The 22,526-nt window shown below is 46.3% G+C and overlaps 8 non-coding genes and 1 pseudogene across 8 annotated transcripts; all 9 read right to left on the reverse strand.

The window, feature by feature from the left end:
• Positions 1 to 519: 519 nt before the first annotated feature.
• Positions 520 to 710, reverse strand: LOC130306752 (U2 spliceosomal RNA). The gene has a single exon (XR_008856048.1). It is a non-coding gene; the product is annotated as a U2 spliceosomal RNA (small nuclear RNA).
• A 2,079-nt stretch (positions 711 to 2,789) lies between these two features.
• Positions 2,790 to 2,980, reverse strand: LOC130306753 (U2 spliceosomal RNA). Its single transcript, XR_008856049.1, has one exon. It is a non-coding gene; the product is annotated as a U2 spliceosomal RNA (small nuclear RNA).
• Positions 2,981 to 5,076: 2,096 nt separating this feature from the next.
• LOC130306754 (U2 spliceosomal RNA) lies at positions 5,077 to 5,267 on the reverse strand. Its single transcript, XR_008856050.1, has one exon. It is a non-coding gene; the product is annotated as a U2 spliceosomal RNA (small nuclear RNA).
• Positions 5,268 to 7,367: 2,100 nt separating this feature from the next.
• LOC130306755 (U2 spliceosomal RNA) lies at positions 7,368 to 7,558 on the reverse strand. Its single transcript, XR_008856051.1, has one exon. It is a non-coding gene; the product is annotated as a U2 spliceosomal RNA (small nuclear RNA).
• A 2,106-nt stretch (positions 7,559 to 9,664) lies between these two features.
• On the reverse strand, positions 9,665 to 9,855 carry LOC130306756 (U2 spliceosomal RNA). The gene has a single exon (XR_008856052.1). It is a non-coding gene; the product is annotated as a U2 spliceosomal RNA (small nuclear RNA).
• Positions 9,856 to 11,954: 2,099 nt separating this feature from the next.
• Positions 11,955 to 12,145, reverse strand: LOC130306757 (U2 spliceosomal RNA). The gene has a single exon (XR_008856053.1). It is a non-coding gene; the product is annotated as a U2 spliceosomal RNA (small nuclear RNA).
• A 2,093-nt stretch (positions 12,146 to 14,238) lies between these two features.
• LOC130306776 (U2 spliceosomal RNA) lies at positions 14,239 to 14,427 on the reverse strand. Its single transcript, XR_008856072.1, has one exon. It is a non-coding gene; the product is annotated as a U2 spliceosomal RNA (small nuclear RNA).
• A 2,104-nt stretch (positions 14,428 to 16,531) lies between these two features.
• Positions 16,532 to 16,717, reverse strand: LOC130306779 (U2 spliceosomal RNA). Its single transcript, XR_008856075.1, has one exon. It is a non-coding gene; the product is annotated as a U2 spliceosomal RNA (small nuclear RNA).
• A 5,389-nt stretch (positions 16,718 to 22,106) lies between these two features.
• Positions 22,107 to 22,324, reverse strand: LOC130306783 (U2 spliceosomal RNA; annotated as a pseudogene).
• Positions 22,325 to 22,526: the final 202 nt, after the last annotated feature.

Here is a 22,526-nt window from a genome sequence, read left to right on the forward strand (position 1 = left end):
AATGTACAGCAATGACACACCTGTGTGAACAGCCAGGAGACCCCCCCCCCCCCCCCATGTTATGTTACATAGTTACATAGTTAGTACGGTCGAAAAAAGACATATGTCCATCACGTTCAACCAGGGAATTAAGGGGTAGGGGTGTGGCGCGATATTGGGGAAGGGATGAGATTTTATATTTCTTCATAAGCATTAATCTTATTTTGTCAATTAGGAACATTCAGCACCCACCCGCTATCAAGGCAGCTGCCTATCATGTCATGCCCTACCTGCACAGGTGTGCTGGCTACTCAAATGATCCAATTAAGGAGGCCATTTAGTCAGCAGCAGCAGAAGTCCTGTGCCTGGACGCTCCAACAGGGGCCAGACACAAGCAGAAGCAGAAGCAGCAGAAGCAGCAGCAGCACCACCTTTTGTTTTTTGGCTGCAGCAGCAGCAAGGCCCACAGGGCTGGCTAGCTGGCTAGCCAGCAAGCAGGTAGCAATGAAAGTAGGAATCTTTCTTTTTAACCCTGTAAGGGGGTGGTGCACTGTACCCGAAGATACTGCCATATCGGGTCAATGCATAGGGCGACGGAAGCAAGCTTCGAAATCGGCCCCCGTTCTCAAAAATCCATTTAATATATGGTCCCCAGATAGGGGACGTATCAGATATTAAACTGATAAGAACAGATACTACACTTGATCTTAGCCAAAAGGCCGAGAAGCGATAACCGTGAAAGGGGCGGGCCCAACAAGGTCCCCTTCATGGGCACTATCACTGCTTGCTGTCAGGGAGGCTGCCAGACAATTTTCCATGCACACTCTGGGCTGGGGGGCAGTCAACCACCAGTACACACAGCAGAACCTAAACCCATACCATTATTGCTAAGCAGCAAGACAGGGGCCCATTGCACTCCCACGGGGCCTTTTTAAATGCAATCCATAACCCGGATTTGCCAGGAACCCTTCTTACTCCTCCTACTTGCATGTGACACTGGGCTTAGGATCTGCATAGGAAACACACACACAAGCACACACCTACCTTTGTTGCCTGCAGATGCCTCCTTGGCTGTCCCCAAACGGTATCAAACCAACACCCACGGGAAGCTGTAAGCATAGAGGACATGCCTGCACCCCATTGGACTTACCTGTGTGGGTTAAATCCGGGTTATTTGACAACCTATGGCGGTGATGGTTCTGCTCAGGCAGAGCAGTGCTGATGCTCCTCATAAAGCTGTCGCTGCTGTGAAGGTTCTAGGTGACATCACAAATCCCTTTGGTTACATACACAACAAAGCTGGGTTGTTGTTGTTTACACTCTGCAAGGCCTGTGGAAGTGAGTGACATCATAGCACTGTAGTTCTGAGGGTTCAAGATGGATGCAACAATCTCCTGTTGCTTCTATGAAGGCCGTAATAGACGACATCACCAAACAGCTCCATAGTCACATACACAGCAAAGGAGAGATGTTGTTTACACCTAGTGATGTCAGTGGTATTGAGTGACATCACAGCACAGTGCTAAGGCTCCTGGGCCTGGACACAGCAGCGGCTGCAATATCTCAACGGAGAATACGTTTATATCTATGTGTGTGTGTGCGCATATATATATATATATATATATATATATATATTTCTCCGCCGAAATCACTTTTAAACCCATTTCCACCTTTTTTTCCCTTCTCTTCCTCTTACTTTTTTTTCACGTTTTTTTACGTTTTTCTCCTTTTCGCCTCTTTTCTGGGCGTATTATTCTTCTTTTTCTTCTTTTTTTTCGTCTAATGCATACCCCATCAGTGCAGCAATGCTTATTCAATACCGCCAGCAGATGGAGACACTGGGGGATAATTTTCTAAGGATTTATACTGATTTTTCCTGTCTGAATTTGTCGCACAGAAAGTTGCAGGCCAAATATGTGTGACATTTCTGCGACTTTAGCTTCTAGAGCATTTTTACAACATTATACATAGGTGCTGAATACATAAAAAGCGACTGTTCAGCGACAGACAAGTCGCATCGGCTGAAAGTAGGCCAGAATGTCAGTCCATGTTGGAGCAGGTTTAGATACAGTCTAAAGCATAGATCTCAAAGTCTGTGCACAGAATTTAGCAAGGGCCTCGCACCTTCTGATGCATCAGGTAGGTGCACAATAGCATAGCCTAACCCTCTGTACTTTGGTCTATATTGATGCGGGACATAGACAGCCAGCTGATGACCAATCCATTAGTGCAATGGATGGCTGGAAGCATTTGTCTTTGCCTTTGCAATACCACAGAAGCAATGCATGGTCAATGTACAGCAATGACACACCTGTGTGAACAGCCAGGAGACCCCCCCCCCCCCCCCATGTTATGTTACATAGTTACATAGTTAGTACGGTCGAAAAAAGACATATGTCCATCACGTTCAACCAGGGAATTAAGGGGTAGGGGTGTGGCGCGATATTGGGGAAGGGATGAGATTTTATATTTCTTCATAAGCATTAATCTTATTTTGTCAATTAGGAACATTCAGCACCCACCCGCTATCAAGGCAGCTGCCTATCATGTCATGCCCTACCTGCACAGGTGTGCTGGCTACTCAAATGATCCAATTAAGGAGGCCATTTAGTCAGCAGCAGCAGAAGTCCTGTGCCTGGACGCTCCAACAGGGGCCAGACACAAGCAGAAGCAGAAGCAGCAGAAGCAGCAGCAGCACCACCTTTTGTTTTTTGGCTGCAGCAGCAGCAAGGCCCACAGGGCTGGCTAGCTGGCTAGCCAGCAAGCAGGTAGCAATGAAAGTAGGAATCTTTCTTTTTAACCCTGTAAGGGGGTGGTGCACTGTACCCGAAGATACTGCCATATCGGGTCAATGCATAGGGCGACGGAAGCAAGCTTCGAAATCGGCCCCCGTTCTCAAAAATCCATTTAATATATGGTCCCCAGATAGGGGACGTATCAGATATTAAACTGATAAGAACAGATACTACACTTGATCTTAGCCAAAAGGCCGAGAAGCGATAACCGTGAAAGGGGCGGGCCCAACAAGGTCCCCTTCATGGGCACTATCACTGCTTGCTGTCAGGGAGGCTGCCAGACAATTTTCCATGCACACTCTGGGCTGGGGGGCAGTCAACCACCAGTACACACAGCAGAACCTAAACCCATACCATTATTGCTAAGCAGCAAGACAGGGGCCCATTGCACTCCCACGGGGCCTTTTTAAATGCAATCCATAACCCGGATTTGCCAGGAACCCTTCTTACTCCTCCTACTTGCATGTGACACTGGGCTTAGGATCTGCATAGGAAACACACACACAAGCACACACCTACCTTTGTTGCCTGCAGATGCCTCCTTGGCTGTCCCCAAACGGTATCAAACCAACACCCACGGGAAGCTGTAAGCATAGAGGACATGCCTGCACCCCATTGGACTTACCTGTGTGGGTTAAATCCGGGTTATTTGACAACCTATGGCGGTGATGGTTCTGCTCAGGCAGAACAGTGCTGATGCTCCTCATAAAGCTGTCGCTGCTGTGAAGGTTCTAGGTGACATCACAAATCCCTTTGGTTACATACACAACAAAGCTGGGTTGTTGTTGTTTACACTCTGCAAGGCCTGTGGAAGTGAGTGACATCATAGCACTGTAGTTCTGAGGGTTCAAGATGGATGCAACAATCTCCTGTTGCTTCTATGAAGGCCGTAATAGACGACATCACCAAACAGCTCCATAGTCACATACACAGCAAAGGAGAGATGTTGTTTACACCTAGTGATGTCAGTGGTATTGAGTGACATCACAGCACAGTGCTAAGGCTCCTGGGCCTGGACACAGCAGCGGCTGCAATATCTCAACGGAGAATACGTTTATATCTATGTGTGTGTGTGCGCATATATATATATATATATATATATATATATATATATATATATATATTTCTCCGCCGAAATCACTTTTAAACCCATTTCCACCTTTTTTTCCCTTCTCTTCCTCTTACTTTTTTTTCACGTTTTTTTACGTTTTTCTCCTTTTCGCCTCTTTTCTGGGCGTATTATTCTTCTTTTTCTTCTTTTTTTTCGTCTAATGCATACCCCATCAGTGCAGCAATGCTTATTCAATACCGCCAGCAGATGGAGACACTGGGGGATAATTTTCTAAGGATTTATACTGATTTTTCCTGTCTGAATTTGTCGCACAGAAAGTTGCAGGCCAAATATGTGTGACATTTCTGCGACTTTAGCTTCTAGAGCATTTTTACAACATTATACATAGGTGCTGAATACATAAAAAGCGACTGTTCAGCGACAGACAAGTCGCATCGGCTGAAAGTAGGCCAGAATGTCAGTCCATGTTGGAGCAGGTTTAGATACAGTCTAAAGCATAGATCTCAAAGTCTGTGCACAGAATTTATCAAGGGCCTCGCACCTTCTGATGCATCAGGTAGGTGCACAATAGCATAGCCTAACCCTCTGTACTTTGGTCTATATTGATGCGGGACATAGACAGCCAGCTGATGACCAATCCATTAGTGCAATGGATGGCTGGAAGCATTTGTCTTTGCCTTTGCAATACCACAGAAGCAATGCATGGTCAATGTACAGCAATGACACACCTGTGTGAACAGCCAGGAGACCCCCCCCCCCCCCCCCCCATGTTATGTTACATAGTTACATAGTTAGTACGGTCGAAAAAAGACATATGTCCATCACGTTCAACCAGGGAATTAAGGGGTAGGGGTGTGGCGCGATATTGGGGAAGGGATGAGATTTTATATTTCTTCATAAGCATTAATCTTATTTTGTCAATTAGGAACATTCAGCACCCACCCGCTATCAAGGCAGCTGCCTATCATGTCATGCCCTACCTGCACAGGTGTGCTGGCTACTCAAATGATCCAATTAAGGAGGCCATTTAGTCAGCAGCAGCAGAAGTCCTGTGCCTGGACGCTCCAACAGGGGCCAGACACAAGCAGAAGCAGAAGCAGCAGAAGCAGCAGCAGCACCACCTTTTGTTTTTTGGCTGCAGCAGCAGCAAGGCCCACAGGGCTGGCTAGCTGGCTAGCCAGCAAGCAGGTAGCAATGAAAGTAGGAATCTTTCTTTTTAACCCTGTAAGGGGGTGGTGCACTGTACCCGAAGATACTGCCATATCGGGTCAATGCATAGGGCGACGGAAGCAAGCTTCGAAATCGGCCCCCGTTCTCAAAAATCCATTTAATATATGGTCCCCAGATAGGGGACGTATCAGATATTAAACTGATAAGAACAGATACTACACTTGATCTTAGCCAAAAGGCCGAGAAGCGATAACCGTGAAAGGGGCGGGCCCAACAAGGTCCCCTTCATGGGCACTATCACTGCTTGCTGTCAGGGAGGCTGCCAGACAATTTTCCATGCACACTCTGGGCTGGGGGGCAGTCAACCACCAGTACACACAGCAGAACCTAAACCCATACCATTATTGCTAAGCAGCAAGACAGGGGCCCATTGCACTCCCACGGGGCCTTTTTAAATGCAATCCATAACCCGGATTTGCCAGGAACCCTTCTTACTCCTCCTACTTGCATGTGACACTGGGCTTAGGATCTGCATAGGAAACACACACACAAGCACACACCTACCTTTGTTGCCTGCAGATGCCTCCTTGGCTGTCCCCAAACGGTATCAAACCAACACCCACGGGAAGCTGTAAGCATAGAGGACATGCCTGCACCCCATTGGACTTACCTGTGTGGGTTAAATCCGGGTTATTTGACAACCTATGGCGGTGATGGTTCTGCTCAGGCAGAGCAGTGCTGATGCTCCTCATAAAGCTGTCGCTGCTGTGAAGGTTCTAGGTGACATCACAAATCCCTTTGGTTACATACACAACAAAGCTGGGTTGTTGTTGTTTACACTCTGCAAGGCCTGTGGAAGTGAGTGACATCATAGCACTGTAGTTCTGAGGGTTCAAGATGGATGCAACAATCTCCTGTTGCTTCTATGAAGGCCGTAATAGACGACATCACCAAACAGCTCCATAGTCACATACACAGCAAAGGAGAGATGTTGTTTACACCTAGTGATGTCAGTGGTATTGAGTGACATCACAGCACAGTGCTAAGGCTCCTGGGCCTGGACACAGCAGCGGCTGCAATATCTCAACGGAGAATACGTTTATATCTATGTGTGTGTGTGCGCATATATATATATATATATATATATATATATATATATATATATATATATATATTTCTCCGCCGAAATCACTTTTAAACCCATTTCCACCTTTTTTTCCCTTCTCTTCCTCTTACTTTTTTTTCACGTTTTTTTACGTTTTTCTCCTTTTCGCCTCTTTTCTGGGCGTATTATTCTTCTTTTTCTTCTTTTTTTTCGTCTAATGCATACCCCATCAGTGCAGCAATGCTTATTCAATACCGCCAGCAGATGGAGACACTGGGGGATAATTTTCTAAGGATTTATACTGATTTTTCCTGTCTGAATTTGTCGCACAGAAAGTTGCAGGCCAAATATGTGTGACATTTCTGCGACTTTAGCTTCTAGAGCATTTTTACAACATTATACATAGGTGCTGAATACATAAAAAGCGACTGTTCAGCGACAGACAAGTCGCATCGGCTGAAAGTAGGCCAGAATGTCAGTCCATGTTGGAGCAGGTTTAGATACAGTCTAAAGCATAGATCTCAAAGTCTGTGCACAGAATTTAGCAAGGGCCTCGCACCTTCTGATGCATCAGGTAGGTGCACAATAGCATAGCCTAACCCTCTGTACCTTGGTCTATATTGATGCGGGACATAGACAGCCAGCTGATGACCAATCCATTAGTGCAATGGATGGCTGGAAGCATTTGTCTTTGCCTTTGCAATACCACAGAAGCAGTGCATGGTCAATGTACAGCAATGACACACCTGTGTGAACAGCCAGGAGACCCCCCCCCCCCCCCCCATGTTATGTTACATAGTTACATAGTTAGTACGGTCGAAAAAAGACATATGTCCATCACGTTCAACCAGGGAATTAAGGGGTAGGGGTGTGGCGCGATATTGGGGAAGGGATGAGATTTTATATTTCTTCATAAGCATTAATCTTATTTTGTCAATTAGGAACATTCAGCACCCACCCGCTATCAAGGCAGCTGCCTATCATGTCATGCCCTACCTGCACAGGTGTGCTGGCTACTCAAATGATCCAATTAAGGAGGCCATTTAGTCAGCAGCAGCAGAAGTCCTGTGCCTGGACGCTCCAACAGGGGCCAGACACAAGCAGAAGCAGAAGCAGCAGAAGCAGCAGCAGCACCACCTTTTGTTTTTTGGCTGCAGCAGCAGCAAGGCCCACAGGGCTGGCTAGCTGGCTAGCCAGCAAGCAGGTAGCAATGAAAGTAGGAATCTTTCTTTTTAACCCTGTAAGGGGGTGGTGCACTGTACCCGAAGATACTGCCATATCGGGTCAATGCATAGGGCGACGGAAGCAAGCTTCGAAATCGGCCCCCGTTCTCAAAAATCCATTTAATATATGGTCCCCAGATAGGGGACGTATCAGATATTAAACTGATAAGAACAGATACTACACTTGATCTTAGCCAAAAGGCCGAGAAGCGATAACCGTGAAAGGGGCGGGCCCAACAAGGTCCCCTTCATGGGCACTATCACTGCTTGCTGTCAGGGAGGCTGCCAGACAATTTTCCATGCACACTCTGGGCTGGGGGGCAGTCAACCACCAGTACACACAGCAGAACCTAAACCCATACCATTATTGCTAAGCAGCAAGACAGGGGCCCATTGCACTCCCACGGGGCCTTTTTAAATGCAATCCATAACCCGGATTTGCCAGGAACCCTTCTTACTCCTCCTACTTGCATGTGACACTGGGCTTAGGATCTGCATAGGAAACACACACACAAGCACACACCTACCTTTGTTGCCTGCAGATGCCTCCTTGGCTGTCCCCAAACGGTATCAAACCAACACCCACGGGAAGCTGTAAGCATAGAGGACATGCCTGCACCCCATTGGACTTACCTGTGTGGGTTAAATCCGGGTTATTTGACAACCTATGGCGGTGATGGTTCTGCTCAGGCAGAGCAGTGCTGATGCTCCTCATAAAGCTGTCGCTGCTGTGAAGGTTCTAGGTGACATCACAAATCCCTTTGGTTACATACACAACAAAGCTGGGTTGTTGTTGTTTACACTCTGCAAGGCCTGTGGAAGTGAGTGACATCATAGCACTGTAGTTCTGAGGGTTCAAGATGGATGCAACAATCTCCTGTTGCTTCTATGAAGGCCGTAATAGACGACATCACCAAACAGCTCCATAGTCACATACACAGCAAAGGAGAGATGTTGTTTACACCTAGTGATGTCAGTGGTATTGAGTGACATCACAGCACAGTGCTAAGGCTCCTGGGCCTGGACACAGCAGCGGCTGCAATATCTCAACGGAGAATACGTTTATATCTATGTGTGTGTGTGCGCATATATATATATATATATATATATATATATATATATATATATATATATATATATATTTCTCCGCCGAAATCACTTTTAAACCCATTTCCACCTTTTTTTCCCTTCTCTTCCTCTTACTTTTTTTTCACGTTTTTTTACGTTTTTCTCCTTTTCGCCTCTTTTCTGGGCGTATTATTCTTCTTTTTCTTCTTTTTTTTCGTCTAATGCATACCCCATCAGTGCAGCAATGCTTATTCAATACCGCCAGCAGATGGAGACACTGGGGGATAATTTTCTAAGGATTTATACTGATTTTTCCTGTCTGAATTTGTCGCACAGAAAGTTGCAGGCCAAATATGTGTGACATTTCTGCGACTTTAGCTTCTAGAGCATTTTTACAACATTATACATAGGTGCTGAATACATAAAAAGCGACTGTTCAGCGACAGACAAGTCGCATCGGCTGAAAGTAGGCCAGAATGTCAGTCCATGTTGGAGCAGGTTTAGATACAGTCTAAAGCATAGATCTCAAAGTCTGTGCACAGAATTTAGCAAGGGCCTCGCACCTTCTGATGCATCAGGTAGGTGCACAATAGCATAGCCTAACCCTCTGTACTTTGGTCTATATTGATGCGGGACATAGACAGCCAGCTGATGACCAATCCATTAGTGCAATGGATGGCTGGAAGCATTTGTCTTTGCCTTTGCAATACCACAGAAGCAATGCATGGTCAATGTACAGCAATGACACACCTGTGTGAACAGCCAGGAGACCCCCCCCCCCCCCCCCCCATGTTATGTTACATAGTTACATAGTTAGTACGGTCGAAAAAAGACATATGTCCATCACGTTCAACCAGGGAATTAAGGGGTAGGGGTGTGGCGCGATATTGGGGAAGGGATGAGATTTTATATTTCTTCATAAGCATTAATCTTATTTTGTCAATTAGGAACATTCAGCACCCACCCGCTATCAAGGCAGCTGCCTATCATGTCATGCCCTACCTGCACAGGTGTGCTGGCTACTCAAATGATCCAATTAAGGAGGCCATTTAGTCAGCAGCAGCAGAAGTCCTGTGCCTGGACGCTCCAACAGGGGCCAGACACAAGCAGAAGCAGAAGCAGCAGAAGCAGCAGCAGCACCACCTTTTGTTTTTTGGCTGCAGCAGCAGCAAGGCCCACAGGGCTGGCTAGCTGGCTAGCCAGCAAGCAGGTAGCAATGAAAGTAGGAATCTTTCTTTTTAACCCTGTAAGGGGGTGGTGCACTGTACCCGAAGATACTGCCATATCGGGTCAATGCATAGGGCGACGGAAGCAAGCTTCGAAATCGGCCCCCGTTCTCAAAAATCCATTTAATATATGGTCCCCAGATAGGGGACGTATCAGATATTAAACTGATAAGAACAGATACTACACTTGATCTTAGCCAAAAGGCCGAGAAGCGATAACCGTGAAAGGGGCGGGCCCAACAAGGTCCCCTTCATGGGCACTATCACTGCTTGCTGTCAGGGAGGCTGCCAGACAATTTTCCATGCACACTCTGGGCTGGGGGGCAGTCAACCACCAGTACACACAGCAGAACCTAAACCCATACCATTATTGCTAAGCAGCAAGACAGGGGCCCATTGCACTCCCACGGGGCCTTTTTAAATGCAATCCATAACCCGGATTTGCCAGGAACCCTTCTTACTCCTCCTACTTGCATGTGACACTGGGCTTAGGATCTGCATAGGAAACACACACACAAGCACACACCTACCTTTGTTGCCTGCAGATGCCTCCTTGGCTGTCCCCAAACGGTATCAAACCAACACCCACGGGAAGCTGTAAGCATAGAGGACATGCCTGCACCCCATTGGACTTACCTGTGTGGGTTAAATCCGGGTTATTTGACAACCTATGGCGGTGATGGTTCTGCTCAGGCAGAGCAGTGCTGATGCTCCTCATAAAGCTGTCGCTGCTGTGAAGGTTCTAGGTGACATCACAAATCCCTTTGGTTACATACACAACAAAGCTGGGTTGTTGTTGTTTACACTCTGCAAGGCCTGTGGAAGTGAGTGACATCATAGCACTGTAGTTCTGAGGGTTCAAGATGGATGCAACAATCTCCTGTTGCTTCTATGAAGGCCGTAATAGACGACATCACCAAACAGCTCCATAGTCACATACACAGCAAAGGAGAGATGTTGTTTACACCTAGTGATGTCAGTGGGATTGAGTGACATCACAGCACAGTGCTAAGGCTCCTGGGCCTGGACACAGCAGCGGCTGCAATATCTCAACGGAGAATACGTTTATATCTATGTGTGTGTGTGCGCATATATATATATATATATATATATATATATATATATATATATATATATTTCTCCGCCGAAATCACTTTTAAACCCATTTCCACCTTTTTTTCCCTTCTCTTCCTCTTACTTTTTTTTCACGTTTTTTTACGTTTTTCTCCTTTTCGCCTCTTTTCTGGGCGTATTATTCTTCTTTTTCTTCTTTTTTTTCGTCTAATGCATACCCCATCAGTGCAGCAATGCTTATTCAATACCGCCAGCAGATGGAGACACTGGGGGATAATTTTCTAAGGATTTATACTGATTTTTCCTGTCTGAATTTGTCGCACAGAAAGTTGCAGGCCAAATATGTGTGACATTTCTGCGACTTTAGCTTCTAGAGCATTTTTACAACATTATACATAGGTGCTGAATACATAAAAAGCGACTGTTCAGCGACAGACAAGTCGCATCGGCTGAAAGTAGGCCAGAATGTCAGTCCATGTTGGAGCAGGTTTAGATACAGTCTAAAGCATAGATCTCAAAGTCTGTGCACAGAATTTAGCAAGGGCCTCGCACCTTCTGATGCATCAGGTAGGTGCACAATAGCATAGCCTAACCCTCTGTACTTTGGTCTATATTGATGCGGGACATAGACAGCCAGCTGATGACCAATCCATTAGTGCAATGGATGGCTGGAAGCATTTGTCTTTGCCTTTGCAATACCACAGAAGCAATGCATGGTCAATGTACAGCAATGACACACCTGTGTGAACAGCCAGGAGACCCCCCCCCCCCCCCCCATGTTATGTTACATAGTTACATAGTTAGTACGGTCGAAAAAAGACATATGTCCATCACGTTCAACCAGGGAATTAAGGGGTAGGGGTGTGGCGCGATATTGGGGAAGGGATGAGATTTTATATTTCTTCATAAGCATTAATCTTATTTTGTCAATTAGGAACATTCAGCACTCACCCGCTATCAAGGCAGCTGCCTATCATGTCATGCCCTACCTGCACAGGTGTGCTGGCTACTCAAATGATCCAATTAAGGAGGCCATTTAGTCAGCAGCAGCAGAAGTCCTGTGCCTGGACGCTCCAACAGGGGCCAGACACAAGCAGAAGCAGAAGCAGCAGAAGCAGCAGCAGCACCACCTTTTGTTTTTTGGCTGCTGCAGCAGCAGCAAGGCCCACAGGGCTGGCTAGCTGGCTAGCCAGCAAGCAGGTAGCAATGAAAGTAGGAATCTTTCTTTTTAACCCTGTAAGGGGGTGGTGCACTGTACCCGAAGATACTGCCATATCGGGTCAATGCATAGGGCGACGGAAGCAAGCTTCGAAATCGGCCCCCGTTCTCAAAAATCCATTTAATATATGGTCCCCAGATAGGGGACGTATCAGATATTAAACTGATAAGAACAGATACTACACTTGATCTTAGCCAAAAGGCCGAGAAGCGATAACCGTGAAAGGGGCGGGCCCAACAAGGTCCCCTTCATGGGCACTATCACTGCTTGCTGTCAGGGAGGCTGCCAGACAATTTTCCATGCACACTCTGGGCTGGGGGGCAGTCAACCACCAGTACACACAGCAGAACCTAAACCCATACCATTATTGCTAAGCAGCAAGACAGGGGCCCATTGCACTCCCACGGGGCCTTTTTAAATGCAATCCATAACCCGGATTTGCCAGGAACCCTTCTTACTCCTCCTACTTGCATGTGACACTGGGCTTAGGATCTGCATAGGAAACACACACACAAGCACACACCTACCTTTGTTGCCTGCAGATGCCTCCTTGGCTGTCCCCAAACGGTATCAAACCAACACCCACGGGAAGCTGTAAGCATAGAGGACATGCCTGCACCCCATTGGACTTACCTGTGTGGGTTAAATCCGGGTTATTTGACAACCTATGGCGGTGATGGTTCTGCTCAGGCAGAGCAGTGCTGATGCTCCTCATAAAGCTGTCGCTGCTGTGAAGGTTCTAGGTGACATCACAAATCCCTTTGGTTACATACACAACAAAGCTGGGTTGTTGTTGTTTACACTCTGCAAGGCCTGTGGAAGTGAGTGACATCATAGCACTGTAGTTCTGAGGGTTCAAGATGGATGCAACAATCTCCTGTTGCTTCTATGAAGGCCGTAATAGACGACATCACCAAACAGCTCCATAGTCACATACACAGCAAAGGAGAGATGTTGTTTACACCTAGTGATGTCAGTGGTATTGAGTGACATCACAGCACAGTGCTAAGGCTCCTGGGCCTGGACACAGCAGCGGCTGCAATATCTCAACGGAGAATACGTTTATATCTATGTGTGTGTGTGCGCATATATATATATATATATATATATATATATATATATATATATATTTCTCCGCCGAAATCACTTTTAAACCCATTTCCACCTTTTTTTCCCTTCTCTTCCTCTTACTTTTTTTTCACGTTTTTTTACGTTTTTCTCCTTTTCGCCTCTTTTCTGGGCGTATTATTCTTCTTTTTCTTCTTTTTTTTCGTCTAATGCATACCCCATCAGTGCAGCAATGCTTATTCAATACCGCCAGCAGATGGAGACACTGGGGGATAATTTTCTAAGGATTTATACTGATTTTTCCTGTCTGAATTTGTCGCACAGAAAGTTGCAGGCCAAATATGTGTGACATTTCTGCGACTTTAGCTTCTAGAGCATTTTTACAACATTATACATAGGTGCTGAATACATAAAAAGCGACTGTTCAGCGACAGACAAGTCGCATCGGCTGAAAGTAGGCCAGAATGTCAGTCCATGTTGGAGCAGGTTTAGATACAGTCTAAAGCATAGATCTCAAAGTCTGTGCACAGAATTTAGCAAGGGCCTCGCACCTTCTGATGCATCAGGTAGGTGCACAATAGCATAGCCTAACCCTCTGTACTTTGGTCTATATTGATGCGGGACATAGACAGCCAGCTGATGACCAATCCATTAGTGCAATGGATGGCTGGAAGCATTTGTCTTTGCCTTTGCAATACCACAGAAGCAATGCATGGTCAATGTACAGCAATGACACACCTGTGTGAACAGCCAGGAGACCCCCCCCCCCCCCCCCCATGTTATGTTACATAGTTACATAGTTAGTACGGTCGAAAAAAGACATATGTCCATCACGTTCAACCAGGGAATTAAGGGGTAGGGGTGTGGCGCGATATTGGGGAAGGGATGAGATTTTATATTTCTTCATAAGCATTAATCTTATTTTGTCAATTAGGAACATTCAGCACCCACCCGCTATCAAGGCAGCTGCCTATCATGTCATGCCCTACCTGCACAGGTGTGCTGGCTACTCAAATGATCCAATTAAGGAGGCCATTTAGTCAGCAGCAGCAGAAGTCCTGTGCCTGGACGCTCCAACAGGGGCCAGACACAAGCAGAAGCAGAAGCAGCAGAAGCAGCAGCAGCACCACCTTTTGTTTTTTGGCTGCAGCAGCAGCAAGGCCCACAGGGCTGGCTAGCTGGCTAGCCAGCAAGCAGGTAGCAATGAAAGTAGGAATCTTTCTTTTTAACCCTGTAAGGGGGTGGTGCACTGTACCCGGATACTGCCATATCGGGTCAATGCATAGGGCGACGGAAGCAAGCTTCGAAATCGGCCCCCGTTCTCAAAAATCCATTTAATATATGGTCCCCAGATAGGGGACGTATCAGATATTAAACTGATAAGAACAGATACTACACTTGATCTTAGCCAAAAGGCCGAGAAGCGATAACCGTGAAAGGGGCGGGCCCAACAAGGTCCCCTTCATGGGCACTATCACTGCTTGCTGTCAGGGAGGCTGCCAGACAATTTTCCATGCACACTCTGGGCTGGGGGGCAGTCAACCACCAGTACACACAGCAGAACCTAAACCCATACCATTATTGCTAAGCAGCAAGACAGGGGCCCATTGCACTCCCACGGGGCCTTTTTAAATGCAATCCATAACCCGGATTTGCCAGGAACCCTTCTTACTCCTCCTACTTGCATGTGACACTGGGCTTAGGATCTGCATAGGAAACACACACACAAGCACACACCTACCTTTGTTGCCTGCAGATGCCTCCTTGGCTGTCCCCAAACGGTATCAAACCAACACCCACGGGAAGCTGTAAGCATAGAGGACATGCCTGCACCCCATTGGACTTACCTGTGTGGGTTAAATCCGGGTTATTTGACAACCTATGGCGGTGATGGTTCTGCTCAGGCAGAGCAGTGCTGATGCTCCTCATAAAGCTGTCGCTGCTGTGAAGGTTCTAGGTGACATCACAAATCCCTTTGGTTACATACACAACAAAGCTGGGTTGTTGTTGTTTACACTCTGCAAGGCCTGTGGAAGTGAGTGACATCATAGCACTGTAGTTCTGAGGGTTCAAGATGGATGCAACAATCTCCTGTTGCTTCTATGAAGGCCGTAATAGACGACATCACCAAACAGCTCCATAGTCACATACACAGCAAAGGAGAGATGTTGTTTACACCTAGTGATGTCAGTGGTATTGAGTGACATCACAGCACAGTGCTAAGGCTCCTGGGCCTGGACACAGCAGCGGCTGCAATATCTCAACGGAGAATACGTTTATATCTATGTGTGTGTGTGCGCATATATATATATATATATATATATATATATATATATATATATATATATATATTTCTCCGCCGAAATCACTTTTAAACCCATTTCCACCTTTTTTTCCCTTCTCTTCCTCTTACTTTTTTTTCACGTTTTTTTACGTTTTTCTCCTTTTCGCCTCTTTTCTGGGCGTATTATTCTTCTTTTTCTTCTTTTTTTTCGTCTAATGCATACCCCATCAGTGCAGCAATGCTTATTCAATACCGCCAGCAGATGGAGACACTGGGGGATAATTTTCTAAGGATTTATACTGATTTTTCCTGTCTGAATTTGTCGCACAGAAAGTTGCAGGCCAAATATGTGTGACATTTCTGCGACTTTAGCTTCTAGAGCATTTTTACAACATTATACATAGGTGCTGAATACATAAAAAGCGACTGTTCAGCGACAGACAAGTCGCATCGGCTGAAAGTAGGCCAGAATGTCAGTCCATGTTGGAGCAGGTTTAGATACAGTCTAAAGCATAGATCTCAAAGTCTGTGCACAGAATTTAGCAAGGGCCTCGCACCTTCTGATGCATCAGGTAGGTGCACAATAGCATAGCCTAACCCTCTGTACTTTGGTCTATATTGATGCGGGACATAGACAGCCAGCTGATGACCAATCCATTAGTGCAATGGATGGCTGGAAGCATTTGTCTTTGCCTTTGCAATACCACAGAAGCAATGCATGGTCAATGTACAGCAATGACACACCTGTGTGAACAGCCAGGAGACCCCCCCCCCCCCCCCCCCCCATGTTATGTTACATAGTTACATAGTTAGTACGGTCGAAAAAAGACATATGTCCATCACGTTCAACCAGGGAATTAAGGGGTAGGGGTGTGGCGCGATATTGGGGAAGGGATGAGATTTTATATTTCTTCATAAGCATTAATCTTATTTTGTCAATTAGGAACATTCAGCACCCACCCGCTATCAAGGCAGCTGCCTATCATGTCATGCCCTACCTGCACAGGTGTGCTGGCTACTCAAATGATCCAATTAAGGAGGCCATTTAGTCAGCAGCAGCAGAAGTCCTGTGCCTGGACGCTCCAACAGGGGCCAGACACAAGCAGAAGCAGAAGCAGCAGAAGCAGCAGCAGCACCACCTTTTGTTTTTTGGCTGCAGCAGCAGCAAGGCCCACAGGGCTGGCTAGCTGGCTAGCCAGCAAGCAGGTAGCAATGAAAGTAGGAATCTTTCTTTTTAACCCTGTAAGGGGGTGGTGCACTGTACCCGAAGATACTGCCATATCGGGTCAATGCATAGGGCGACGGAAGCAAGCTTCGAAATCGGCCCCCGTTCTCAAAAATCCATTTAATATATGGTCCCCAGATAGGGGACGTATCAGATATTAAACTGATAAGAACAGATAAGGTTTCAACAAAATTTTATTGAATAAATAAGAAACCAGACAGAATTTAAAATGCAAAATAATAAAAGGTTCACAAAAGTTTTAAAATACAAATAATAAAACCAGTAATAAAAGGAGAAAAAATAGAAATGGCAGGATAAAACATTATACAAATGTCATAAAAACTGATTATATTGTTATTTCGTTCCATAGAGGCAGACACCACATGGATGCTGCCTCGCTGGCCCCCAACTGTTTCTTGTCTCTTAGGTAATAGATGTACATCTCACTCAGGGCCAGCTTTATACAGTTTTTAACATCAATAAAATCATGTTTAAAAAGTAAGATGTTCCTAACTTTCCAGATGGCATTTTTAAAACAATTAATAATCATCCAGCAGATCATCTGCTGTTTAAAATTGGGGCAGTTAAAAAGACCGTAAAAGACACATTCGTGATTAAAATCTTTTAGGCCGCAGGCCCACTTCAAAAGTGGGCCTACCTTCCTCCAAAGCTCCCGTGCAAAAGGGCAGTTCCAAAATATGTGCAGCACCGTTTCGTCCACTCCGCAGCCATCTCTCGGGCACTTGGCTCTCGCCACCAGTCCTCGCCTGTGCTGGAACTCACGAGTAGGGAGGCACTGGTGGACGATTGCCCAGGCAAGATCCCTGTGTACATTCGCCAGAAACTTCCCGTACACGTTCCGCCATACCTTTTTGGATCTTGCCTGTGTGAAATTGGACACTGCCAGGGTAACCTCACTCCGCCTGAGGACCTTTGATACCTTTCTCTGGTCCCCCAGTATGTCAGGCTCCAAATCTTGGAGACCTAGGAGCCTGACTGTCTTTTCCAACACCACATAATGTTTTGGGGGACACAGAAGCACCGGAGCGTTCAGAGGGATGCGCAACCATCTTTTAAAAACCATGCCCGCAGCGTACCTTAAAAAGCAGCTAAAAATGCCATCGGATTTAATAATTTTAAAACAGAAACAGAAATACTTTATGTAAAAGAAAGTAAAAAGGTTAGGAACATCTTTCCCGCCATTATCTTTACTTTTGTACATAAAATCACGCTTTAATTTCTCCATTTTTGAACCCCATAAAAAAGTAAAAACAATTCTAGTTACTTTTTTAATGTATAAAATAGATGGAGGAAATACCATGGCAATGTATAGCATAATAGGGAGTAAAACCATCTTTATTATTAAAATCTTCCCCTCCATGGTAAGGTTTCTAAGATTCCACATTAAAATCTTCTTCTCCATCTTAGCTATAGCTGAATCCCAGTTAGGGCTCCCATCATTGACCTGGTTAAAAACAATACCTAAAACTTTAATTTGATCCTGTTGCATTGTGACTCCTGGGGTGATGGATGAATCCCAGGAGCCAATATAAAAACAGTCACATTTATCTGTGTTTAGCTTAAAACCAGAGACCTCGCAGAAATAGCTGGTGTTCCTCAATGCCCCCCTCATGGATGGAGAGTCCGGGCACAGTATGGTGACATCATCCATGTACCCCAACACCTTTAGATGGGTCCCTCCTCCACCAGGTATCGGTACGCCTCTTACTACCCGGTCTTTTCTGAGGAGGGCCATCAGTGGTTCGATTGCGCAAATAAAAAGGAGTGGGGACAGGGGGCAGCCCTGTTTGACACCTGATAAAAGAGGAACACCGCTGGTTAAAAAGCCATTAACAGAGACTTGACTAAAACAGGATCGGTATAAAAGCATGATTCGGCTTAAAATCGTTTCAGGCACTGCCATCTTTTTAAGAACTAAAAACAGGTATTCATGGGAGACCCTATCAAAGGCTTTTTCAAAGTCTAAGGATAAAATTGCTACAGTTTGATTTCTATCCTTAAAATACCATAAAACATCTCTTAAAATATTTAGGGATTCAGCTATAGACCTTCCAGGTACCCCACAAACCTGATTTGGGTGAATTAATTTATGAATAAAAGGTTTAAAACGGACAGCTAATAACTTGGCTAAAACTTTATAATCGACATTTAAAAGTGTGATGGGGCGCCAATTTTTTAGCATATCCTTTTCACCCTTTTTAAAAAGTAATGATACAATCCCCCTCCTCCAGGAAGGGGGAAGTTCATTAACAATAAAAGTTTCTTTATACAATAAAACCATATCATCCTTTAAAATATCCCAAAAAGCTAAATAAAATTCGATGGGTAAACCATCTTCCCCAGGGGCCTTCCCACTAGAAAAACTTTTAAAAACAAATAAAAGTTCATCTAAGTTAAGATCACGGGATAAAACCTCCTGGTCTAAAACATCTAGCTTAAAATCAAGGGAATTAAGAACATGTTCTAAAAAGGATGGATTAAGATCTTTCTTATTAAAAAGAAGCTGGTAGAAGTTAAAAACTGCATCTAACATGCCTTTTGGAGTGGATTCACCCTCAAGGTTTTGGATGATATCCCTCCTATTCATCACTTTTTTAAAAAAGAAACGGGAACATTTCTCGCCCTCCTCCAGGTGCTGCACATGTGAGTTAAAAATGATTTGTTTCCCTTTCTTTTCTATGGCATGTTTTATTTCAGTTTTAAGGTTTAAAATATCATTTTCTACATCCATACCAGCTTCTTTCAATTTAAAAAGTACATTTAAATGCATGTTAAGAACATAAAACCACTGTTTTTCCATTTTTGCCTTCTTCTTACCTGCTTTGATAAAAAAAAATCTGATTTTAGATTTGGTGCCCTCCCACCAGTGCAGCATAGGCTCGTGGGGTTTTCTTTGTGATTGCCAGCATTGGTAGGTCCGCACAAACTCCTCTTTTATCTCAGGGTCCTCTAGGAGTGTGGTGTTTAATCTCCAGAGGCCCCTTTTTGCTTTTTGCTCCCCCTCTAGCTCCAGGACCACCAAGAGGAGCTTATGATCAGAGAAAATATTCTGCTCGAGCGTGCATTTCAGGGGTTTAAAAGCTCTAGAGGAAAAAATAAAATCGATTCTGGAGCTCACTCTTCCATTGGACCATGTGGCGCCCGGGTCCTCCGGCAAGAGATCCTTCCAGCAATCTTTCAAATTAAAATCATCAATAAAATTTTTAAGCAGGTAAGAAGTGCGGTCTTTACGATTAATATCCCCACCCTGCCGGTGTTCCCCATCACGTATGCAGTTAAAATCACCTCCCACCAGCAGGGGGGAAGACCCAACACAAAACAGTGGTAAAATTTCAAATAGTTCTGCCCGCTCCTGTTTATCAGGAGGGGCATACACATTTAAAACACGAATTAAAAGTCCATTAAAATATAGATGAATTAAAAGAGCTCTGCCAGGCACAATCTCAGTTACTGTATGAATAGAAAAGGACTGGCCTCGGCAGAGCAGCCCAACACCCACAGAACGACAGTCATTTGCACCGGACCATATGGATGGGCCCAGCTTCCAGTCTTCTTTTAAGTCTTTATAGTCCATTTTACTAGGGATTCCACATTCTTGTAGCAGGCAAAGGTCAAAGTCACATGTCTCTAGATAAGAAAATAAAGCAGCCCTGCGATCAGGGCTCTTTAAGGACCTCACATTGAGTGAGGCAATTTTTACAGGGATAGGCATAGTTTATTGAGAGTCCGTGCTTGGAGAATCAAAGTCAATAATAAGCTGCGTACCGTCATCCCCCGCCTGCGGGGTCATCAGCTCCTTAATGTTCTGAGGGTCGGAGCTTGAGATCGATGATGCCCCGACCCTGAGCTCGCTCTCGTCCGAACTACGGCACGCCGCTTTCCTTTGAATGTCTTCCTCTTCTTCTTCTCTTTGTCTTTTAAATGTCATACTGCTGTCCATATCCTCTGTGTTGCTCTCACTCGATGTAATCTCTGGCCCCCGGCTGATGGATCTGCGTCTTCTTTCATCTTTTGACGACTGGAACTGCTGCACAGGGGCCTGTGAGGCCTCTTTTCCGGAACCTTTGCCGCTACCTTGGGAAGTTTTCATCGCTTGTTCCCCAGCAAGCGTTGCTGAGGACTGTTGCTCCAACTTCCCCATCGATCGACGATGGCCAGTTTTACCCACCGGGTCCACTGCTGGCGGGGCAGCAAACCCTGGTTTGGCGCCACTTGTCTTCTTGGCCCTGTCCTGTATAGGCGGAGTAACAGGACCGGGCTCAGACCTGGCCACCTGGCTCCCCTTCCGGCGGGCTTTCACCGGGGCCTCTTCGTCCGGAGCAGGGCGACCCTGGGCCAAGCCAGTACCTGGCTTATGCTGCAATTTTGGGTCCACCTCTGCCCCCACCGAGGCCCGTCGGCTACCACCCGCCACAGGTGAGCCCCCTTCAGAAGTTTCGGCGGGCTCTTGAGCCAGGTAGGAAGTCGATCGACGTCTTTCAATTTCCCGGGCAGTAAACTCGATCACCCGCCCGGGCTTCGTGGAATCCCCATGGCCTCCCCCTAGCACTACCACCGGTGGGCCCCCCGATGGAGCACCAGAGGTCTTGGGCCTGGACCCATCAGTACCTGCCATCTGGGGTTTGGGCATCTTAAAAAAGGACGTCTTTTGTCCTGTCCCCTCTTTGGGTGGGCCCAGCCTTGACCCACCCATCGTAGTTTTTGCTTTATGGGGACAGGAATTAAAATCGTGATTTTCCTCTCCGCAGAGGTTGCACCTTATCGTATGGCTACATCTTGAGGCTATGTGACCTTCTTGGCCACACCTATTGCAGCGAATCACACGCTCCGCGCCGCAGGTCTCCTGGGTGTGGCCAAACCTCAAGCAATTTCGGCAATACATAGGCATTTGAGGATAGAACAGGAAGCCCCGAACTCTCCCGATGGCAAAATTTGGGGGCGGATGGCAAAGACCCCCAATACCACCGGGATCCTTACGGAGCTTGACCCAGAACTTCCTCTTGCCGTTCCAGAACCGCACGGAGTTCAATATTTTGTTTGCGAATCGCACCTCTTCGCAGTATCGCCGAAGAAAAGTGGCTATATCCTCCGTGGTCACATGAGGGCTGTGCATAGCCACCACCAACGGTATATGTTCCTCACCATAGAGGAACTGGAACGAAAGACCGTCGAGTCGATCGTCCCTCTGGTCCGCACCAGACAAGGTTGCATAGATGTTATCGCAACACGCCGTGGCCGTGAAGGTGACGGTATACAGGCCACGGCTTTCCTGGTCATTTAGACACAGGATGTCCTCCCTATTGAGGCGGAAGTAGTCAAGAAGAATCACCTCCGCAATGAAGCGGAGGTTCTTCAACTGACGATGGCTCTCCGACACCTCTATGCGGATGGTATTTCGCATCGACATTTCCCCAGAGGGGAAAGCCCAGGAGAACGGCATCTTCCACACCCAGGGACTAAGCCCCTTCCCCAATAGCAGCAGGGGCTCGGAATCCCGCTATAAAAGCGGAACCCTTACCCAAGGCAGAGGTCGGGGGTACCCTAGGTGCTTCCGAAGCTACAGGTAACGCTCAACGTACCGAAAATGCCTTCTGAGACACAAGGTCCCAGAGACAGGGGGATCGCAACCCGTTGTCTGTGGACTAAGCCCGCTCCCCAATAGCAGCAAGGGGGTGAAGTCCCTCCGTAAGGAGAGACAATCCCCCAAGGCCGAGAAGCGGGGTACCACAGACACCTTCCGACCAGACCAAATGCAGATACTACACTTGATCTTAGCCAAAAGGCCGAGAAGCGATAACCGTGAAAGGGGCGGGCCCAACAAGGTCCCCTTCATGGGCACTATCACTGCTTGCTGTCAGGGAGGCTGCCAGACAATTTTCCATGCACACTCTGGGCTGGGGGGCAGTCAACCACCAGTACACACAGCAGAACCTAAACCCATACCATTATTGCTAAGCAGCAAGACAGGGGCCCATTGCACTCCCACGGGGCCTTTTT

The sequence above is a fragment of the Hyla sarda genome, unplaced genomic scaffold, assembly GCF_029499605.1.
Source record: "Hyla sarda isolate aHylSar1 unplaced genomic scaffold, aHylSar1.hap1 scaffold_1403, whole genome shotgun sequence".
Classification (NCBI taxonomy): Eukaryota; Metazoa; Chordata; class Amphibia; order Anura; family Hylidae; genus Hyla; species Hyla sarda.